The 23,439-nt window shown below is 35.5% G+C and overlaps 1 protein-coding gene across 3 annotated transcripts in view; it reads left to right on the forward strand.

Annotated features, from left to right (window-relative positions):
- Positions 1 to 23,439, forward strand: part of LOC148309655 (uncharacterized) — a 122,693-nt gene that overhangs the window by 36,940 nt on the left and 62,314 nt on the right. The gene's annotated exons all lie outside the window — the stretch shown is intronic.

Raw genomic sequence — 23,439 nt, forward strand, 5'->3', positions numbered from 1 at the left:
GCAGCCGAGCGTGCTGACCATTACACTACGAAGGCGGACATTAAAAGGGAAGGAGAAATCATTGTATTATCTTGATTCCTAAAATAAAATTATCGTGCTGTAACAATGATAAGTAATGTTGAATTGAAACAGTCACCTCGTGTTTAAATATGATCCTATCTTAATTATAATGTTCGGTTTATCAACACACCTTCGCTCCGTAATATTTCATTCTCTTATCGTCTATTTGCCCGTGGGAAATCCACCGCAAAAGTTATGTCGAAAAAAATCCCCGGTACGCTATTGGCGTATTTGTCCAAGACTTTAGCGATATTAAAGCAAACCGCATGAGATTTTATCTCGCGCAATACGTGTTTTTTTTATCTCCCTGCAGACTGTTTGCTCGGGCAAATTGTACAGTTATTTGCATTGTGATTTTTATATCTATGGACCGATTTGCAAGCTAAATCCGTCTTTAATTGCGCTTCCTAAGAGATGCGGCGGTACTTTCTCGACTAAATCCATTCACATGTGAGTGATCAAAAAATAATGTCTTTTTATTTCTCAAAATAATAGATAAATACTGTATTAATCTTCATAATTATTTGGATTTTATATTTTCACTTTCGTTTAATCATGGGTGTCTTTCGAATATGAAAATGTTGACGATTTAGATACCATTTTTGGAATACATTTTGACATTTACCAACGATAAATTGAATCATATTTTTATTTTTATTTTTTAAACTTTATTTTTTAAACAGTAACTTGAGATTAAAAGTATCACAATGTATGTGACAATTTGTAAAGACGATGTTTACGACAATAAATTGTTGCTTCCAATGCAAATTGTTTCCGTGAATATTAAAAAAAAGGTGAAATGCAATTATTAAAAAAAATACAAAATTACCAAATATCAGGTACCATTTATCGTGCGTCTCTGTCTGTTATATACAAGTACCATATATAATGCGTCTCTATCTGTTTAGCAGCGAAAATTACGGAAATAACACAATTACACAGCATAAAAGTCTACCTCAGTAAATACGAACATCTTTAATGACTGTGATGAATCTTGTTTTTAAATGATGTAAATATTTATTTTGCTTGAAACTATATGCAACCAGATTACAAAGATAATATATTTGTACGTACCGAATGAACGCAAATATTTAGCGTGACTTTTTAATTATTGTAATATTTATCTCGGCGTACATTAAACTCCGTTAGGAATTATGATTCTAGACAGTGTGCTTGCATCCCGAAGCAGCAATTTTTTTGTATGTACAAAATAAAGAAAAAAATAAGTTTTTTTTTTTACATTTAATATATTTACATTTTTATTTATAACATAATACATTTGAATCATTTATACATATGGAGAACTTTTATATTTCGATTCGCTGTGCCTCTCCATAAAAGAGTCTGTGCTCTTGTGCTTGGAAAGGGACTTACACTCGTGGTTTAATGTTATATAATAAAAGATATAATAGTTTTTTTTATATATTTTTTTTAAGATTTAAATGTATAGAGCTTTAATTTTTTTCTTAAGGATTTTTATACCATCTATTTTTTTATTTCTTTAGCGAGTTTATTGAAATGTTTGATTGCCAAATATTTGAAGTTTTGCTGAAATTGCTTGGTGTTGCATTTTGGAGTAGAAAAATCGATGATAATTTTTTTGTTAAATTTAAATAGTTGTCACCCTTTAGTATTTGAAAAACTGCGGTTTTTTTATAAATGGATTCTATATTTGGGACTTGAAATAAAGCATGCAAATAATAATAAAACGTACCAAAAAAAGAAAAAACCACAAGACAAAACAAAATCACCAGCAATTCTCGGAAAATCACGAATAAAACTCAGCACGATCAAGTATTTAAAATACTTGAGCGTAATCGGGTCGGAAGTTGGAATAATCGGTGGGTATGTATGAGCAGATGCACGAATGTGGAAGAGACAGATTGGCGTGGCGTTTTATTCTCTCTGCCTAAGGGCGCTTGTCCACTACTCGGAATTTTACCGTCCGGTAGTCTGATTTTGAAAAATGAAAGCGACTACGACAGTTTAGTCAGTTTAGTCAGTGTTCACGCACCGATCAAGAGCTCCGGTCCGAAGAAAGATGGACAAAAGCACAAGCCAATCCAAACCAATCATCGTTAAAACGCTGACTGACGTGCCGGACGGTGAAATTCCGTGCAGTGGACAAACGCCCTAACAATGCGAGGTAGCGGCATGATGGTTAGCAAAGGCAGATTGGCTAGTTAGTTAGATTTTTTATTAAACGGGCATTAATTTTTATTATAAAATTCGCTCAATAAAATGGTTGCCATGGCCACGGCGAAGTCGGCAAGGCACTCTGTCCGAATCATCCGTTTCGTGGTCCCCGCTCTCTTCTCCGGTTGGGAAAGGTTCCCCTCCCGGGTGGGTAGTAGATCGATCGTCCTCCCACCGCCCCCCTCCCCCGCCTCCGGCAGCCACGTGACCGCGGCCACGTGGTACGTGCCCGACCTGCCCGAGGGAGGCCCCTCTCCCCCCCCCTGCCGGCTGTGTGAGCCGATAATAATAATAATAATAATACACCTCGCCCGTACTTGTGCGCTTCTTAGAAAGAGGGTGTGTAAAAAAACCGGGAAACGGGAATTTATTTATAGAGCGCTTTTGAACTACACGGAATCTTACCGTCCGGCAGTCCGGTTTTTTTCAAATAAAGCGATTTTTAGCGACCTTTTTTTTAAATGTAACATTTTGATTAAATCCAATATTTTTATGCTTCAGAAAAGTAATTTGAATCGTAAAAATAATAAAACCATCGCATTAACCTTTCGTGAAGTATATTTTTAACTAACAATTACGCAGTTTCTCCGCGGGGGTAGGCAGAGAGAATAGAATGGATCAACTTAAAAACTAGTGTATATTTTTTTAACAGGCCACAAGGCCTACAACAAGATGAAGAAGAAGAATAAGAAGTATATTTTACTCAGAAAATAAAATCTGGTGGTGCCAAAAGTCTGCGTAATCGTAGGGCATGTGTGACTAGATGTATGGATGTGAAGGAGGCGAGGTGTGTTTGTCAGGACAGAAGAGTGTGGCGTTCCATCCTTTCCGCCCACCCCTGCGGGGAAACGGCGCGATGGTAGTAGTAGGAGTAGTAGTATATTTTACTCTTAATTTATATGGTGTCATGGAATAGCGCATGCTTGCATGAAAAGTCCACAGTTCGATTTTCCTTGGATACTAACACTGTCAAAGGGTGAAAATTAATTTTTCGTCTTCTTTTCTCTTAAATTTTAATAAACCCTCGACAATAATGAATGTTTATAAAATCTATTTCCTTCCCATCGGGGGTGAATGACCCGGTTTCGGATTAATATGTTCGGAATTTTGTTTTCATTCGCGACGGTGAAATTCGGTGGGCGAAAAAAAGCTTAACGTCTTTTAAAATATATTGCGTAGTTTATTTCCACGTTATGTCGGTTGGCCAACATCATTTTATTCTGGTGATCAACTAATCAATGTGTTTAAATTGTACGTATCGTATTTCTAGTTTTAAACTATGTCAAATGAAAAGTCTGGTGATAGATCGCAGTCCCGGAGAAATATGACAGTAACACGTTTAGAAAAAACGGTTAGTGCACAGTTTTTGTGATTTGAATTTTAATAATTATAAGTTTATCAAGTACTTACTAAATATTTTACCTGTACATACGGTGGAAACCTCGGATTTCGAAATAGTGGTATTAACTAAGTAAAACTTAAATTAAAAATGGATAGATTTTACCGGAAAGTGACTGCCGAATCAATTAAAGAAATTTATTTTCCTCTGTAAAACTGGTCATAATAATAATAATAAAATTGGATAACTTATATAGCGCCATTTTCGTAAAAAAAAATACCTCAAGGGCGCTTCACGGTGAATGAATTGGGGAAAATATTATGGTGGAAATGATTTAGCAAACAAATGTGTTTTTAGTCTTTTTCTAAAGATCATCTCACTCTCACTATTTCTAACCATTGGTGGAAGAGCATTCCACGCCGTCGGTCCTGCAACAGCAAAGGCACGCTCGCCAAATTTAGTGCGTTGGTTGCGAGCTGGTAAGATAACTTTGCCCATTGCAGATGTTGTAGCCGATCGAAGCGTGAGACGTCTATCAACCAATTCATCTGGAATACACAGATCCTTAAGATACTCTGGAGCCATATTGTGTATTGATTTATACATGAGTAGGCAGAGTTTATACTCAACCCTTTCGGGAAAGCGTAACCAGTGGAGTTTGTGAAGCAGTGGGGTGATGTGACTGAATTTAGAAATTCCAAAAATTAGTCTCGCTGCTGCGTTTAACACTGATTGCAGTCGAGTCATTTTATTGTTTGGTAGACCCGTGTATCCTGAAACATATTTTATAGAATCAATGTAAAAAGGATTAATCTATTACAAACCTCAGGAAATATAATATTTTTAACAGTACCTACTGAATGATGGCAATTTTTCTCGAAAAATTATAAATTCTTGTCTAAAATTAATTTTATTTCAACTCATCCTTCAAATAAATTTTGTTTTATTTATTTTAACTTTAAATTTCACTAGTAAATACCATTTTTTCTTAAAATATTTTATAACACGTGTTTTTGTGCACTCCGCATCAAACTTTTTGTGCACTCGTTTTCAAACACTGTATGGTGAATCATGTGAAACAATAGATCTTAGAAAAAACGTGGTACTAACCGAATTAAATTTAAATTTACCAAAAAATGCGAATTAATCATTGAAATCAAAAGGTTTTGTTTAGAAGGATACTCCTTTTAAACATCCAATGCCTTTAACTTTTATTTCAGCCCTGGATTTTAAAATGATGGAGAATTTAATAACTTTAATTAAAAAAGATAAATATTTTCGTTATTTGCACAAATATTTCAATTTCGTAGTATTTCTCTGAGCCTAGGCGGCTCATTATTAAAATAGGTATCAAATTGTGTTAGAGTGGGTTCGAACCGAGAAAATCTGACTTGAGAGTCCGCGACTCTAACCACGGGACTACAACCCGACACAATAATACACTCGAATTGAAAAATGATATTATCATCTACTGATTTATAAGTTTCAAAGCGACGAAAATGTTTTATCAAATGCATTTCTTTGTGATGTGAAATAACACTTACCTAAAGATAGACTTACAAATTTCTTTAATAAGACCCTCCAACGTAATAGCCCCATACCACTCTCCATCTTATTTATACCCTTCATTTTCTTCCCTTATGTAAATTTGTCATGGAAATGAAAATTTATTTGTGAATATCTCCAAGACGTGTGTTATTTTGGTTGGTCTCTGTGATTACGCAAGGATGGCTTAGATAATGAGTACATTTTTATTCAGATTTTTCTCAGAATACCGGAAGATCTGCGCGTAATAAAATGGGTACCTACTTAATAACAAGGCGTCTCATTTACTTTCCTGGCTATGTAATACCATAACTGACTCACTGCAGATACGACGAGATAAATATATGGTCCAGTTGTTCGTCGCGCATTAAAAAAATCCTCGTTAAACATTATTACATATTTTCAATTTATTTATTAATAATAAATAATAAAACCCTTATCCGCACCCCAGTGGTGCATAGGGCACTGCGTCATATAAAAGCAGTGTTATCTTGATCGTTTACACATGAAGGAAAGGTGATCAGCCCTCCGCTTCAGGTACCAGTCCAGGGTAATATTGAATAACTATGACAGTGAAAAAATCACTTACATTTATTTTACCCCCCTTAGGAATCGAACCCGGGACCTCCAGAACGGTAGCCTAGCGTGCTGACCATTACACTACGGAGGCGGACAAAATTTATTTTTTTATTTATTTACCATGTTTTTTCTTTTTTTATTTCTTCTTCTTTTTCTTAAATTAGATTTATTAAAAAAAGTTACCTTTTTGTTGGTCTTCCATCTCTTTGATGTCCTTCCAAGAAGGGTTTTTTTAATTTTATAAATTTTGTGCGATGCTTTCAATATATTCTAATATCGTTATTTTAGCTTTCGCTCCATATCCGCTTCCTATGTGTATCATATGGAGTCCACAAACTGTAATTTGTTTTAAAATATTATATACGTTTATTGTGTTCTTGCAAATGTACACAAAAAGGGTGGTTTAACGTAAAGCATGCTTTTTCAGAGATGGTTATGTTTGGACGTTGTTAGGAATATTCGTTATAATAATAACGTCATAAATAATGTACTCGCAATTAATATCAATAGAGGAAAGTAGAAAAAAAGCAATATTAACAACATCATAAAATGACATTTTTGAAGAAGTCGTAAAACTGCGCCACTCTCGTGCAAAGTATCGCGAGTGGGTAGGTACCTATCCCGCTGACAACGCGCTATGTCGAGTACCTACTTACGCAATGGGCTTCTCGTTACCACCACCATGGCACGGGAGGGAGAGAGATTACCGGGATGGGTGGTTGGCAAGTGACAGTACACTGTCACATTGTCACATTGTGGATGTCTCGCGAGCCGACGACCTTGCGCGGTGATTACGTGAAATTATTTCTGTTTGGCTTCCTGGTTTCCTCCCCGAGCTGTGGCCAATTTGTTTACGGGGCTCGTTCGGAATACTCGATTATTTAAAAAAATTAAAGAGAAATATTGTGTTTTTTTTATTATTTACAAAAATACTTCAATTTCATACTATTTCTCTGGGCCTAAGCTGCTCATTATTAGAAATTCGGGTTAGAACCGAGAAACTCTGTAATGAATAAAGTAATACTCGAAAGCAAAGGCAGAGTAAACAATTGGAAAAACCCCTCTGGAATGAGTTAGTGTGTATTAAAAATAGAGTTGTCACTAATGAGTAATTGTTAGTGTTATCTGGAAGAGAAGAAATAATAATTTTGACTGTAATTCCATAATATTCTTCATCTTTATTGAGAAGTCGAAAATGTTATTGGAATTAGCCCTAAAAATGGAGACCTTGGGTGAGGACACTAAAATTAGGTGGAAAAATAAACTTTTTAGATGAATTCATTCAATTCAATCCAATTTATTTATTTTAATTAATATATACATTACAAACTATATATTTTTTTAATCGTATACATTAAAATAAAATATATGCAAGAACTATTCGCCTGTCCAAACTCAAAACACAGGAAGGGACATTTTTTGTAGTACGTTTTTTTTTTACATTTTTGGACTAAGTAGATTCTACTTAATCCAAAAATGCAAAAAAAACGTACTATAAAAAAATGTCCTTTACTGTGTTTTAACTTTGGACAGCCGTATTGCTAAAGGTGTTGAAGAATCCCGCTTCGGAAAACTCCTTCAGACAGATGGAACAGATCAATGAGATATTGTTCAACATAGCGGTAGCTCTTCCTACAGGCATAAAACCATCGGGAATCGACTGCCTCATTTGTGGCACAAATTTTCAGGCGCAATTCATCAATTGAAACGTTATATTTATTCATTCCTCATCGCCTCCCGTTCGGTGTTAGCGTTTCGGGTCTCTATTTCCAGTCTGGCACTCGGAATGGGTTTCGGGGCGGCTGCCAGCGACCAGCGACCAGCGTCCGGCAGACACACCTCCGTACTTGCACGGCCCACGCGCGACCCGCTACTTGTGCTTACCCGTAATTCTACAACAATTAGCTAGGCTAATAGTTGGCACCCGATCAGGCCATGCTACAATGTAGACGTGACACTCGATGCGGTGAATTACCGATTCCGCATTCGAGCTAAATTACTCCCTGCCATCTCGGCTGTCCAAATTCAAAACACAGTAAGGGACATTTTTTTGTAGTAGATTTCTTTGCGTTTATGGACTAAGTAGATGATTCTACTTAGTCCAAAAATGCAAAAAAAAACCTACTACGAAAAAAATGTCCCTTTCTGTGTTTTAAGTTTGGACAGCCGATCTGCAGTTGACTGTCCACAATGACGGGAGCTCAGCATGCTGCTCTACGGCATTACTGTCGCTCAGGGAGGCGTCCTGCCGAACATCTTGTGGCTATGCTCCAGTCTAAGAAGACCAAGAAGAAGGCATGATATTACGGCAGCTCCACTTTTCCCCCTTCAGACGATTGACGACGAATTTTTTTCTCAAAATTTTTAAGCACAAATACTATGATAATAAAATATTTTAGTACCCTATTAAATGGGAAAAATAAGCCATTTCAAAGAGTTCCTCCTCAAAATCCTAATAAAACACCCCTCATTCTAATCTGTGTATAAGTTTAATATTATGTCTAAAGATGCTGCTAAGTAATGTAGCTTGATTTGAACGATCTATAAACAAAAAGCGTTTCACCTTTGTTTTGGTAGATGATAAATTTAAACCAGCTTACCAAGTGTGTTTATAGTTTTTCACGAACTAGAGAACAAAGGTTTTCTTGTCTGCGTTGTTTATATAATAGTAGTTTTTTTACAGTTCTTTCATAGTTTTTTTTCGTAGTATTAGGTTACTACCGAGCCACGTCTGGGCGTTACGTCTGCGGACCCTATTACGCAAGTTTCAGTAATGCGATTATCGGCTGACATTTCAGACTTTCACTAACAAAGGTTTCAGCCGCCTCGTGGCAACGTTGCACCGTGACCTGAGGTACTTCAATTATTTAATTTTTTCATTAATTGATTAGTCACTTTGTGGTAAAATCTACTGTGTTTAAAAATGATGCGGAATGCATCGAAACACGTGTCAAATTAGATTTTAAGATAAAGTGATATTTACTTAGCACAACTAAAATTAAAAATGAATATTTTAAAATTTTATTTATTTGTATGTTTCATCATATACATAATTACAAATTACAGATTACGGTAATGTTCCCTCGCTGAGTTTTCCCGTGTCGTGGGCACATTTTACAAAGTTTATATACATATTTAAAATTATAATGAAAGAAAATTGATTATGCAATCAAATACTACATGGCTGAATGATGCGATCTATGTATTTCACATCTGCTCACTTCCAGTAACCACTTATTTTTAAAACACCGTTTTCGCATTGAAAAAGCAAGTTTTTTTTTAAATATGTACTTATATGGTTTTCAAAAGAAAAGAGTTATGGAAAGGTATTGAGTTTTTTATATATGGTACATATTCTAAATAACAAAAAATATGCAAAATACAATATTAAAAAAAAAAAACGGGCGTGAAGACACGTGTGACCTCGGCCGATGGTTGAATTCTGCACTTGCGAGTAAGGCCTTAATGACAGAATATTACCTGCCGGGTGCATTATGCCTTCACGCGAGTTGCCATGCAGTGTGTTGCAGTATTTACGTTTTGCACCCAACACTGGAACTATTAACGCTAGCACATGCTGGAAAATAACGTAATTACCATTGGCGAGAGGCCGACCTGTCGTTATGTATAATTATTATTGCACCCGCTTTTTCTTGATGGTTTTTTGTCGTTGGTATTTCGCTCACTCCTTTCAAGAACGTCATAAATCAAAAATTGTAAATTTTCAGTTGTGCGTGTTTTCGGAGTGTCCAGCAAATGTACTATATCCCAGCAAAAGTGGCATATTTTTAACTTAATATTTAACCGCTACAGGGCAGAAAGTGTTGTTTTTGCATTTTGAAGAAAAGGCATTGTTTAATTATTTTTTTCAAAAAACTAAATATTTTTCATATGGAGAAAAAAACTTCAGATTTTACCTAAAAAGATCTGTTGCACAGTAAAAAGTTCAGTAAGTGGCTTGATATTTATTTTTAATACATTGTATTATATTCTTAAACTTCAAAAACGTTCTCCTGAAAAATCAAGTATTTTGATTTATGACGTTCTTGAAAGGAGTGAGCGATTTGTGAATTTTTAAATAATTGTTACACGCGTAAATTACTCTTCATACAGTCAATTTCGCTTAATTGGGGCATCGGCTTATTTGAGCCAAATTAATTGATTATGTACACAATACTTCTGGTATTGTGGTAATAATAATCTGGTAACTGGTATTGTTATAATAATCTAGACTGTTTTCAAATATTTGTTCAAATCTGGGTTTTGTCCACTTGGGAGTTATTATTTTTATTTCGATATCTCAACATGGATGAAGAAGAATATGGAAGTCTGGGCATTTGGGCTGGTTTGAGTGATCACCTCACACACGTGTAACATTCACCAATTCTACCCATTATGGACAAACACGCTACTCAAATTCTTGGAATTTCTAAAAGTATGTAAGTATATATGAACCAATTTCGAAACGTTATTCTTGAATCCTTAGAATTTCACTAGAGACATCTATTGGTGAGATGAAAATATTTTTTTTTAGCTTAGAAAATAGCTTTTTTATTGAGCAGAAACTCTATTATTATTAGTATGTGAGTAATTACTCTATTATTATTAGTATGTGAGATCCGAATCCTGGATTATAATCACATACATGAGAAACGCCAGAAAATATCATTTTCATTTTTATTATTTTAGCTTATAATTTGACAAGTTAATTTATTTACCATATTTTGAGTGTGTACAAATACTTGTTCACAAAATGTTGAAGATGCCCCTAGCTTGGGGGAAGAGATACCGACCCCTTTTCTTTATTTTATTTTGCCGCTATACCTTACATTGCTCGTTGAGTTTCTTTGATTTAAATACCCGATGTGTGTACTATAGTTAGGTAACTGGTCTATATTTGTGGCCGAGCACGTGGAACGGTTACGTACGAGGGCGGTGCCTCGTCCGATCAACATCCGACAGATTCGAGATGAGAAAAACTCCGAGAAAAAAGTTGAGCATCTTCGTTTTCCTCTCTTTCTGCCTCGCGTCAGCGCCTCGACGTGGTGCATAGCGCACCGCGTTGGCGCAATGGTGTTGAGCTGGTCGCCAACCGCACTAAGGCATGGCGATCATAGGTCTAAATGCGATCTCTCAGACGAATGTGCGGCAAAAAGGTCTATGATAGATGTTAGCATGGTGAAATAAGGAAAGATTTTTTTTTTGTTTTTAAAACACAAAGAACACATTTGTAATATTTATATTTCATACTGCTTGTGGGTACACGATGTTTTAACAGCTGCCAAGAAGCGCGCAGTCCGCCATGAGTTGTTTGCACGCGATGCCGTTACGTTCAAAAGATGGCGCTGCCGTTGCGTTGAAAAGCTTTTAAATAAAAAAAAATATATTAAAAATTATACCGTATAAAAATGATTTATAATAAAAAGTGCTATTCAGAATCATGTCTGTTAATGTTTATGTATAATTTGGCTTGCCTATGTAGAACTGTTCCCGGACTTAATGTGTTATTGGTAGGTTTACTTGAAAGATTTTGCTAATGTCACCTCTTCCTTCTATCTTTGATTTTGTAATGCCCATTACATACAAATCTTGAAAAAAAAGTCTATTATACCATTAATTATATAAAACATTAAACCTTGAGTGTAAGTCCCTCTCCAAGCACAAGAGCTCAGTCTCTTTTTTGGAGAGGCACAGCGAATCAAAAACTATAAGTTTGCCATATGTATACATGTTTAGAAATTGTATTATGTTGTACTTAAAAATGTAACTTTATTAAATAAATTTTAAAAAATATAAATAAATCTTGCCTCTGGTATCAAATTACATTAAGTACCTATTTCTTACCATTTGCACGTGACCGAGAAACACACCATCAATAATATATTATTACAAAACGCAGCTTCGATTTTGAATGCTGACCTCCAAATACGGCGTGTTTAAAAAATATATATAAAAAAAAAAACTTGAATCCATTACAGAACTCGTGATACGATCCGCGAAGAATGCACTGCGGTCTACAGTCGTATAGTACATTCACCGTGTACCCATGAATCTGACAGGTCTCTGTGCCGATAAACATCGTTCACAATAATAATTGCCCGCCCGGGGCAAGGTCGTCCGCCGCTCGGGCCGCTGGGGGCTCAGGGTTCCGCGGCCCGACCGGCCGGAGGCGTTAGGTAACACCGTCCATCACTGTTATTATTCCAAATCTATAAATAAATAAGTTGTACTACGAGAATTTGGCCAACTCGCGTACGTAGAGGAACGTAACGACCTTTTTTGTTGCGATTTTTTGCGGCGCAATGATTGGATAATTTATGGAGTGCGATTTTCGCGATATTTAAATACTACCTGAATAACGCTTTCATTTAACTTTAAAGTATAAATCTGCTTTTTAATTACGGGTTTTTAATTAAAAATTATTCAATTGGTTGTGACATGTCAATGTAGATGAAGAAGTATATGGAAGTATGGGTCAGTATAAGACAGGTCGCAAGCTCTGTTTCAAGACATAAGTATTCTTCTTCATCTTTGTTGAGATGTCAATATAAATAATTGCTAAGCAGACAAACCAAGATTTGCGAATAAAGATTTGAACCCTCAAAATATTGTGAATGAAATCATTGGTCAATTTATAAGTTTAATAAAAATTGAAAATCATGTTTTCAGACGTCTTCTAGTGTGTAAAATAATTCGAGAAGAATATCACACACATTTCATGAAGGTCTCTATGTATGAAGGTAATCAATCGACTCTACTTACAAACAGTCACAATAATCGAATCTGCTTACGACAAACTCAGTCACAATAATTAATAATTATTCTAGTTACTACTAACTCACAATAATCTACTTTTTTATGTATGAATTTTTAAATCAAACACAGATTTTTTGAGTCTACTAAGTTATAAAAAAAATATAAAAAAATAAATAAAAAAAAACTGTGTTTGATTTAAAAATTAATACATAAATTAAAATTGAGTTCTATAAATTAAACGCCAAATCAATAAATAATCTACTCTACTTACTACAAACTCAAAACAGTCGCAATAATCGACTCTAATTACTACAAACTCACAATAAACTACTCTACTTACTACAAACTCACAATAATCTACTCTACTTACTACAAACTCAAAACAGTCACAAAAAGAGATATTACAAGCTCCGTCACAACAATCGACTCTACCTGCCACAATCTCACAATAATCTATTCTACTTATCACAAATTCAGTCACAATACTCAACTCTACTAACTACAAACTCAAACAGTCATAATAATCGACTCTACTTACTACAAACTCATTAATCAATTGACGGACAGCATAGACTGGTATATTTTTGCGAATACATGTATTGAATATATGTAGGCGCCACCCACTGAATTTGAGATTTACTCTATATCTAACCGCTGAACTTTATCGGCCATTTCACGACACGACTGGTTTCTCGGGCGCACTAGTTTGGCGAGTTATCGACGTGTCCATTATGTCGACCTGCAGTCAAGTAGCTACACCTCGTTTACGTTCTCTCGCGTTCGTGTGAATGCACTCCGCCAATGCATTCCTCGCACTGCACGATAACTATAAACCGAGTAGGGATATTCAACCGCCCTGCTTCGAAATTGCCGCTGTTCAAAAATGTCAAAAGTTCGTGAACTTTTCAAATATTTTGTCACGATGGAAAAGTCCACAACTGTACTGTATGGATACAAACTTTTACCTACCGTGCTAGTATGGCATCCTCAGAGGCGTGCATTCTATATTGGCAGAAAAGCAGTGCCTACCCTGGATTACTCCCGTTCCATGTAGAAACACGACCAGTGCCTACTATGCATTTCCTTACCCAACCCTACTGCCTACCCCGATTAAAAACTCTGCACGCCACTGGGCACCCTCAGAAAAGAGAATTAAAAAGGTCACTTTTTCATGAAAGTTTGATGATCGGTTTTTGTATTACAAGCCCTTTTTAAAGCATTTTTTTTATTATTAGTTTCATTTTGCAATTCTCTACAACCATCAAATCAAAATGTGATTAAAATATAAATTGACATCTCAACATAGATAAAAAAATAATATGGAAGTCTTAAGTATTTACAGATGAGATGTAAATATAAGCAGTGGCGTGCACAGAGAATTAATTAGTGAATTAATTTAATATTGAAAAATATTAATTTTATAAAAAAAAATTGAACAAAAACTTTTCTTCAAAATGCAAAAACAACACTTTCTGCCCTGTAGCGGGTAAATATTATGTTAAAATATGTCGCTTTTTCTGGGATATAGTACATTTTCTGGGCATTCCGTAAACATGCACAGCTGAAAATTGACGATTTTTGATATATGACGTTGTTGAAAGGAGTGAGCGACACGGTATTTGCAAAGCACTGACTTAAAACAAGTACATAACGTATACGGCCTTCCGATTTCCAACATCTCTCGAGGCTTACCTGGAAATTGCATCAGACGCTACCTTCTGCACTAATACCACACTGCGAACCTCATTCAGCGAACTGATTTTTAAACTCTCATTCTTATTTATAGACTGGCTGTACCCGGTCACGCGTTGCTGTGGCCAAATCTGATCAAATAGAAAAAAAAATTAACCTTAGATAACTAATCTATATTTGTTGATACAATGCCATGTGCGGATCGCACAATATTGACATATTATATATATATATATATATATATATATATATATATATATATATATATATATATATATATATATATATATACATAGTAGCTGTGCGGAATAGTGATTTATAGTTAAATGTCTCTTACATTCATTTTTAATAAACCAAACTTAAGTGCCATGTAACCGGTTCCTATTTTCAATAAAAAAAAATATTATGTTTCACATTTTTAATTGTGTAATCCGCCAGTCGAATGTTTAGTTATTAAGGGTAAATAAAGGTCTAAAATTATAATTAAGGTGTACTAGAATTGCAAACATATTTGGCTCTCAATCATTTTTTTGTAATGTGCATCTTTGGCTAATAAGTTATTGAAGGTTAAACTTGTACTAGTTATTAGTACTCGTGAGGCTAAACAGGGGATAGTTGAAAAAAATCAAGAAGAGTTGTTTAAGGTGGCATGGACATATGGAGCGAATGGATAACGAGAGAATGACTAAGAAAGTATGCATGGCGAATGTGAGCGGGTGAACAGAACGAGGACGGCCGAAAAAGACTTAAATCAGATTAATCAGAACCTAAAATCTGGTGGTGTCAAATGTCTGCTAATCGGATGTATGACTAGATGTATGGATGTGAAGGGAGCTAGGAGTGTATGTCAAGACAGAAGAGTGTGGGTTTCCATCCTCTCTGCTTAACCCTGCGGAGAACGGCGTAATGGTAGTAGTAGTAGTAGCAGTAGTAGGTAATAAGTTTGCCGTCCACTGCGGCTAATCAAGAACCCCAGGCACACGATGGTGCTGCGGTCGCGTCCGTCACTCAAGGAGAAGGTATTTGGATAATCGTAACGAATCCGAATCAAGACGAATCAATCCCATGCCCGGTGACCGTAACGATGTGACCTTTATGCTGAGATGGTAGAATGTTCATTTCCGCTCACACTAAAATATTATATAAAATAAAACATTTTATTTGGTTTAAAAATGAAACCTCTTAGGGTGGAGATTGACCGGAGCATTTCGTAGTAACGTAACATGTTACGATGCGAGCATTCAGGCAGTCAATACAGCGAGCCGAGCCGCTCGCAGCTCGTTCCGAATGCTCCATCCGAAGTCGGATGCAATTTTAGGTCAGCACCAAGATTGCCAATCTGTGGGAAATTCCAAGTACACTCGCAATTTATTTATTTATTTTTATATTAGATACTGTGCATCGTAGTCATACAGGAGAAAGTGACCAAGTGCATTGTTTAACAAAAACGTGATCATTGACTATTTGCTATCATATTAGCTTAATATTGCCCTGAAAAAATCCCAAAGGATTTTATACTTAGAAGTATAATATATTGACTTAGTAAAAATGACTAACTGCAGTGATGTTTATTTTCTTGCCAAGCAAAAGTGACTTAAATGGCCCTCCTGAACATTTTACGTTTTGGTAGTTGGTCACTTTCTCCTGTACGACTACGATATATGTATTATGTCAAAGGCTTTAGCCGTTCAACAAATAGCATAGCTTAATTTCACTTTTAATTTTTACTTCTAATTTCATTTTTATTTTTCTTACTTTTAATTGTTATTACCCTTTTTTTACAACCAAATTTCTATTCTTTATATATGTGTTTAACCTGCACCTTTATTGTTTCTGTAAGCTTGTTGTGTTCTCATCTAATTGATGAAAAACATTAAAACTATTTGTATTGCACTGTATTTCGTTTATTGTAATAAGTTTTTCATTGTTTGTGAACCATAAATAAATAAAAATAATAATAAAAATAAAAATTGTATCCCGATTTTACTGTGAATTTACATTTAAAAACATTCAATATACCTGTCCGTGCCAATCTAAATAAATACAAGTCATAACTAACAACATATGCATGGAACAATCGCATAATATACGCGTTAGCTGCCTTTACACATAACGGACGCTTTCCTTTGTCGCGTTAGCCGCATCGCACTGCTAGCGCGCACGTCCGAAGTCAGCCAGGGCCCGAGTCTCGGCTCGCGGCCGCAGCTCGCGGCTCGCGGCTCGCGGCTCCCCGTCTCCCGGCCGCGGCCGTCTGGCAACCCTGACCTTTACCCGGTTTCCCATTGACGTCACCGGGCGCCCGGATGGTGTGAGTCTGCGGGTACCCGCCCCAACACCGACGCCCGCGGTACGTGTTTACACTACACAAGCGCGCTGGATTATCGCCCGACGCCACGTGTAACGGCGGACGTAGCTATTCGCAGATACCTATCTACCGAGATATGCATAACCAACTATCTACCCAGTGAATTCAAAATATAACATCCGTTTATTATCGCATTTTATTCTTATATTTTTGGTGCTGAGATTTTTTTTTAATTCGAAATCGCAATTATGAAATTCTCACCCATGTCCACACTTTGTGGTACATGGGAAACACCTACCTAATATACTTACCCATAGGTATCTATCTACATCTACCCACTTGTAATTCAAAATATAACATCCGTTTATTTTCGTATTTTATTCTTAGATTTTTGGTGCTGGGATATTTTTGTTATTCGAAATCGCAATTATGAAATTCTCACCCATGTCCACACTTAGTGGTACGTAGGAAACACCTACCTAATATACTTACCCATAGGTATCTATCTACCCACTTGTAATTCAAAATATAACATCCGTTTATTTTCGTATTTTATTCTTAGATTTTTGTTGCGGGGATATTTTTGATATACGAAATCGCAATTATGAAAGTCACACCCAGTGGTACTTGGTACCTAGATATGACTGAATTCAAAATATAACATCCGTTTATTATTGTACTTTATTCTTAGATTTTTGTACCCAGGATATTTTTACCGTGTTTTTTTAAGCGTCCGTCTGCGTAAGAGTCGGAAGTCAGTTTACGCCCAATATAAAAAAAGATTATATGTTATATTATATATTTATATATATATATATATATATATATATATATATATATATATATATATATATATATATATATATATACACATATATATATATATATATAAATATATATATATATATATATATATATATATATACACATATATATATATATATATATATATATATATATATATATATATATATATATATATATATATATATATATATATATACACATATATATATATACATATATATGCTTTTCTGTCGGCTGCCAGCTCCCTTGCATCCTCCCAAGTCAGATCCTCGTCCCGAAGTCCTGACGAGAACTGCCGACGAATTGTCAACAGTTAAATTGTTAAAAATGGTAAAAAAATCGATATAAGTATATTAAAAAGATAATAATATAGCCATTTTATAATATATTCTTCAAAAAAATCGGGTGTAGAGAGACGTGTCACCTCTTCGGCGAATGAGTTCTGTCTTTGCGAATATCCCCTTAATCATATTGCTATTTTTATGGCGTTCTTTCGCTGGTTATGGTAATTGAATAGTGTATCATTTATTTGCAAAACTATAGCACGTTGCAACCATTTGTTGATAACGTGCACTGGACTGTCAACCCATTAATAAAAAAATGATGAAATACAAATAAATTATTGCGCATATCGGTTCCAACTAAGTAAATAATCGAGTGTTAACGACTATCCGATATAGGAAGAGGGGTTAATGCGTCCGTTTTCTGGTCAATATTTATTTGGTTGTCTTGTATGTATAAAAAAAAATTCGCGGACGAATAAGTGAGAAAAAATACGGCAAAACAAATATATGAGGCGAATGTAGTGCGGAAATAGAAGCAGAGGAAGACCAAGGAAATCTTGGCATCATTGAATATTTCAAATACATACTTGAAAGCGGCCAGGTTAGAGTCGGAATAATCGGCAGGTATGTATGAGGAGATGCATGATTATGGAAGAATGGGAGTTTTTTTCAAAAACAGAGTGGTGTGGCGTTCTATTTTCTATGCCTACCCCTGCGGGTAAGCGGCGTAATGCTTAGTTAGAAAGTCAAACTTTTACCAATACAAATCGGTCCAAGTAAGGTCTGTTTTTAATCAATTTTCATCCATAAAATTGTAATTTTTTATGAAAAACACTATTTCAAATTTTGTTAAAATAATGCTAGATTCACCTACAGATAATATACTCGTAAAAACATTACTCAAAGCATTTTTTGGAGGGTACGTATATAAGGACAGTGGTGTGGCGTTGTATTCTTTCTGCCTATCCCTACGGGGAAACGGCGTAATGCTTAGTTAGTACCTTTCTACCTATTATTCATTAATTTTGCGTTTAATTAGAAATCTATTTTAATTCATGTATTTCATGAAATTCATGGAGAGTGCTTTTGAGTCGTTCCTTTGAAAATGCCATAACTAGGCGAAACAATTGTCACAATATTAATTTTATGTTTTTAACAATAAAATACAACTTAGAAGACTCAAAAAATATGTGTTTAATAATAATACACCTTTCTTCATCTTTATAAGCCGCCTCTCCGCTGGTATGCCTCTTCTAAAAAATATGTGTTTAATAATAATACACCTTTCTTCATCTTTATAAGCCGCCTCTCCGCTGGTATGCCTCTTCTAAAAAATATGTGTTTAATTATAATACACCTTTCTTCATCTTTATAAGCCGCCTCTCCGCTGGTATGCCTCTTCTAAAAAATATGTGTTTAATAATAATACACCTTTCTTCATCTTTATAAGCCGCCTCTCCGCTGGTATGCCTCTTCTAAAAAATATGTGTTTAATAATAATACACCTTTCTTCATCTTTATAAGCCGCCTCTCCGCTGGTATGCCTCTTCTAAAAAATATGTGTTTAATAATAATACACCTTTCTTCATCTTTATAAGCCGCCTCTCCGCTGGTATGCCTCTTCTAAAAAATATGTGTTTAATAATAATACACCTTTCTTCATTTTTATAAGCCGCCTCTCCGCTGGTATGCCTCTTCTAAAAAATATGTGTTTAATAATAATACACCTTTCTTCATCTTTATAAGCCGCCTCTCCGCTGGTATGCCTCTTCTAAAAAATATGTGTTTAATAATAATACACCTTTCTTCATCTTTATAAGCCGCCTCTCCGCTGGTATGCCTCTTCTAAAAAATATGTGTTTAATAATAATACACCTTTCTTCATCTTTATAAGCCGCCTCTCCGCTGGTATGCCTCTTCTAAAAAATAGGTGTTTAATAATAATACACCTTTCTTCATCTTTATAAGCCGCCTCTCCGCTGGTATGCCTCTTCTAAAAAAATCAGACTTCCCTTGTTTGGGCTTTTTCAAAACACTTATAATCGGCCCATCTTTTCTGAGGCCGGCCTATTCCTCTCCACATGTCCCATGGTGTCCAACGCAGACTCTAGTTATTTTTAATTCAATACAATTGCTACCGATTTAAAAAAAATGTTTAGTCACAACGGCGGCCTTAGGCGAATACCTATTTTTTTGCGCCTCACCTTCAGCACGTGCCTCCGCCCAAGTACTCTGCATACAGAATGAAATGAACCGATTCTTCCTGTTGTGTAGGCAGGCCGGCAAGTTCTATACCGTGTCACCGATGTTTCCGATGCCGCCGTCCCGCTCGCACCCGTCTCGTTTCCCATCGGAGCGACTGAGACGGAAGCTGGTGTTATTCGCGTTTGTTTCTTCCAATGCGTGTCGGCCTTCCGCGCGTTTTTCGGCATGGCGGGACCTTCGCGGCTCCCGCGGCTCGCGACCTTATAGAGCCGCGTGCTCGGTGCCCGGCCGGGGTAAGCGGATCAAGGCTCCTGTGCTCGAGGACATTGCGGAAACGCACTTGCACTTTCTCCGCGAGTGTGTTGCGTCTGAAACGCCCCCTAACTATCACCCCGTTCTGACTTGAGATGAAACATCTATATTATTTTTTGACATCTCATCAAAGATGAAGAACAATATAGAATTCTGGGCATTTACGGGGCTGACGACTGTCATAGGCTGATTTAAGTGATCACTTTACACACGTGTAACACTCACCAATTCTACTGACGTCATATGGTTTATTGTCTATGGTTTATAGAGCTGTAATAGTAGAAGTATGGATTGTTTGTTTACCACTGCACTACCATTTGTGTCATACTAATATGAGGGGAGAGGGGGGGGTGGGAGAGTGGACCATAGACATCAACAAATAGAGCCGCCAATAATTTAGCAATCACATCAGCATTAAAATAACTCCATCTTTTCTGTGACGCCATTCATTGCCAACTTTACGAGAATAACGTTTTTTCGAAGGCGAATTTCCCAAAAGAAAATGATGAATGAAAACATTAATTATATCGGCTGTTATAAACACAAAACTCAATCCTTTATAGGTTGAGTATGTTAAATTATATATTCCTCCCGTCTGACAAAGATCCATTCAAAAATATGTGTGTAGGTTCTACAGCTTACTTCAGATAGATTTTCTTGTTTCATCTCAGGTTGAAGCTTCATAGTGTATATATATATGATCTGTAAGGTCAATAATCCAGTGTCTGATAAAAAAATAACAATGAATTGTTTAATTATATTATCATCCCGTCGTTTAAATAAATAATCGGATGACTTGCCAGAGTTATGGATTTGCATTTGAGCAAAGCTAGCGGCAGTGCATGATAATCGGATTGTTATATTATTTAGCATAGACGAAGAAGAACTTGGAAGTCTGGGCATTTACGGAGCTTACGACCGTCATAGGCTGGTTTGAGTGATCACTTTACACGCGTGTAGCATTCACCAATTCTACCCATCATTGACAACCACACTATTCAAATTCTTGGAACTCAATCTATGTTGAGATGCCAAAAAAAGAAATTTCGATTGTTTACGATTTTTTTTTTGGAAAAACTTATCGTTATTCCCGTCATTCCAATATTTCGGCTCATAGTTCGGGTTCATCGGGTCGAATTACAAGAACATTTTTCGACACCAGGAAGTTATTTAATATTTCATGATCATCGCACACATACTTTACCGACGCCGATAACCGAGATGAATCTTATCTCTGAATCTATCATAACGGAACTGCCGTCACAACTAATATGATATATCGAACAGAGCTATCTACGATCAGGAATAAATAAAAATTGAAATAAATATTAATTTAAACCCCCTTGACACAAAATATGCAAAACTTCGTAGAAGGTATGCAAACCTTGATCACTTTTGTTTTAGGCGTTCTTCATAGTGTTTTATTAGAATTAATACATTGTCAACCATAATATTTAATTTCGAAGAAGTGAGATGCTAATTAAATCTTGTATATATATATATATATATATATATATATATATATATATATATATATATATATATATATATATATATATATATATATATATATATATATATATATATAGGGTGGCGCAAAATGAATCACCCTATCAGAGGATGTTATAATTTTTGCAAATGGTGTCTTACGTCAATCATATTTGACATTTTATTTTTTGACATCTCATCAAAGATGAAGAAGAATATGGATATCTGGGCATTTTCAGGGCTGACGACCGTCATAGGCTGGTTTAAGTGCTCACTTTACACACGTGTAACATTCACCCATTCTACCCATTATTGACAACCACACTACTCAATTTCTTGGAAGTTCTATGTATGTGAACCAATTTTGAAACATTGTTCTTGAATCACTAGAACTTCACTAGAGACATCTATAGACATAATCGGAGATAATCCAGATTTGTGAACAAGTATTTGGACACACTCAAATTGTTGTATATTCGACATTTGCGAAATAGACAGGTGCAGCATACAAACAACATCAGGGTGGCGCAAAATTAATCAACCATTTTTGTTTAGGAATAACTTTTACTAAATAAAAAATATTATGTTATGTGGAAAAGATTATATCCATCTAGCGGCTGCCGCCAGTGTTGATACACATTTTTGGCCGTTTTATCAATCATGTTTGTATACTGCAGCTGTCTAATTCACAAATTTCAAATTTGATTGACATACGACGCCATTTGCAAAACTTATAACATCTTCCGATTGGGTGATATATTTTGCGCCACCCTATATAACCTTTTATTGCTGCACTCTTGTAGGCTATGTTCGGAGGTCGTGTGGATTATGTATGTATGTATGTATGTATTTATATATTTTGACCTCGTTTGTGATGAATCTCTTTTCACCGATTTGTATGTACATGTAATCATTGCTGACGTAATAGCTGCAACTCTGACAACGACGGTGCGGGAACGTATCGAGGATATTGGCACGATATAATTGATCTAATATGGTTAGACACCGTTATTCGTTCACACTCCATTCCAGGAGGCTATACGAATTTCTCAGTCGATTCCTTCATGATGGAATTACGGTTAGTATCAGAGTAACAAGGATAACACGAATTTATTTGTTGTTTTTTTTTTTATATTTGTTATTATTATATTGACGGCCCCTACGTTAAGTACTCTATCTGCAAATCTGTTACTTTACAGGAGAGAGAGTGAGAACTTAGTAGATTTTTTCAACGTATTTTTTTTATTGATAATCGGTTTTACCTTAAATTCTAGTGTTATACATTATAAAGCACGATAAAATAATGTATTAAAATTTTACGCCTTGTCAAAATTAAGTAATTAGCGTTTTGGGAGTTCAGTTCATTTCAAAACTTCGATGTAGATAGCGTCTTATACGCCTGAAAACTAGGCGTAATTTATTTTATATATATTTTTTTGTTTGTTTATATTTGTAGATAACGGTCAGTCGATAACATACACCAAATATCTCAAAATTGACAAAAATGTAGTAAGAGCACTTTACGTATGGCACGTCGATATATAAATGCATTCTTAAATAAAATCTTAATTTGAACAGATTTTCTGACAAATGACCATCTTTGCGCTGTCGCTTCGCTTCGCTTAGGAATTTATTTATCAATTTTGGCTTTTTTTGGTATAGTTATGCTATAGAGGTATACAAATTCAAATTTTCCGCAAAAAATTATGGTGGCACCCGCCGTGTGGCATGTTGAGCCATCTTGTTGAAACCACAGCTCTGTGACAGTAATGCCATTCAACTGAGGTACGAAGAAGTCAGTAATCATTGTTTTGTAGCGCTTTCCATTGATCGTAATATCCTCGTTTACCTCTAAAAAAAACACCTTTATA

The sequence above is a fragment of the Brachycentrus maculatus genome, unplaced genomic scaffold, assembly GCF_059751285.1.
Source record: "Brachycentrus maculatus isolate JH-2025_06_01 unplaced genomic scaffold, ASM5975128v1 h1tg000119l, whole genome shotgun sequence".
Classification (NCBI taxonomy): Eukaryota; Metazoa; Arthropoda; class Insecta; order Trichoptera; family Brachycentridae; genus Brachycentrus; species Brachycentrus maculatus.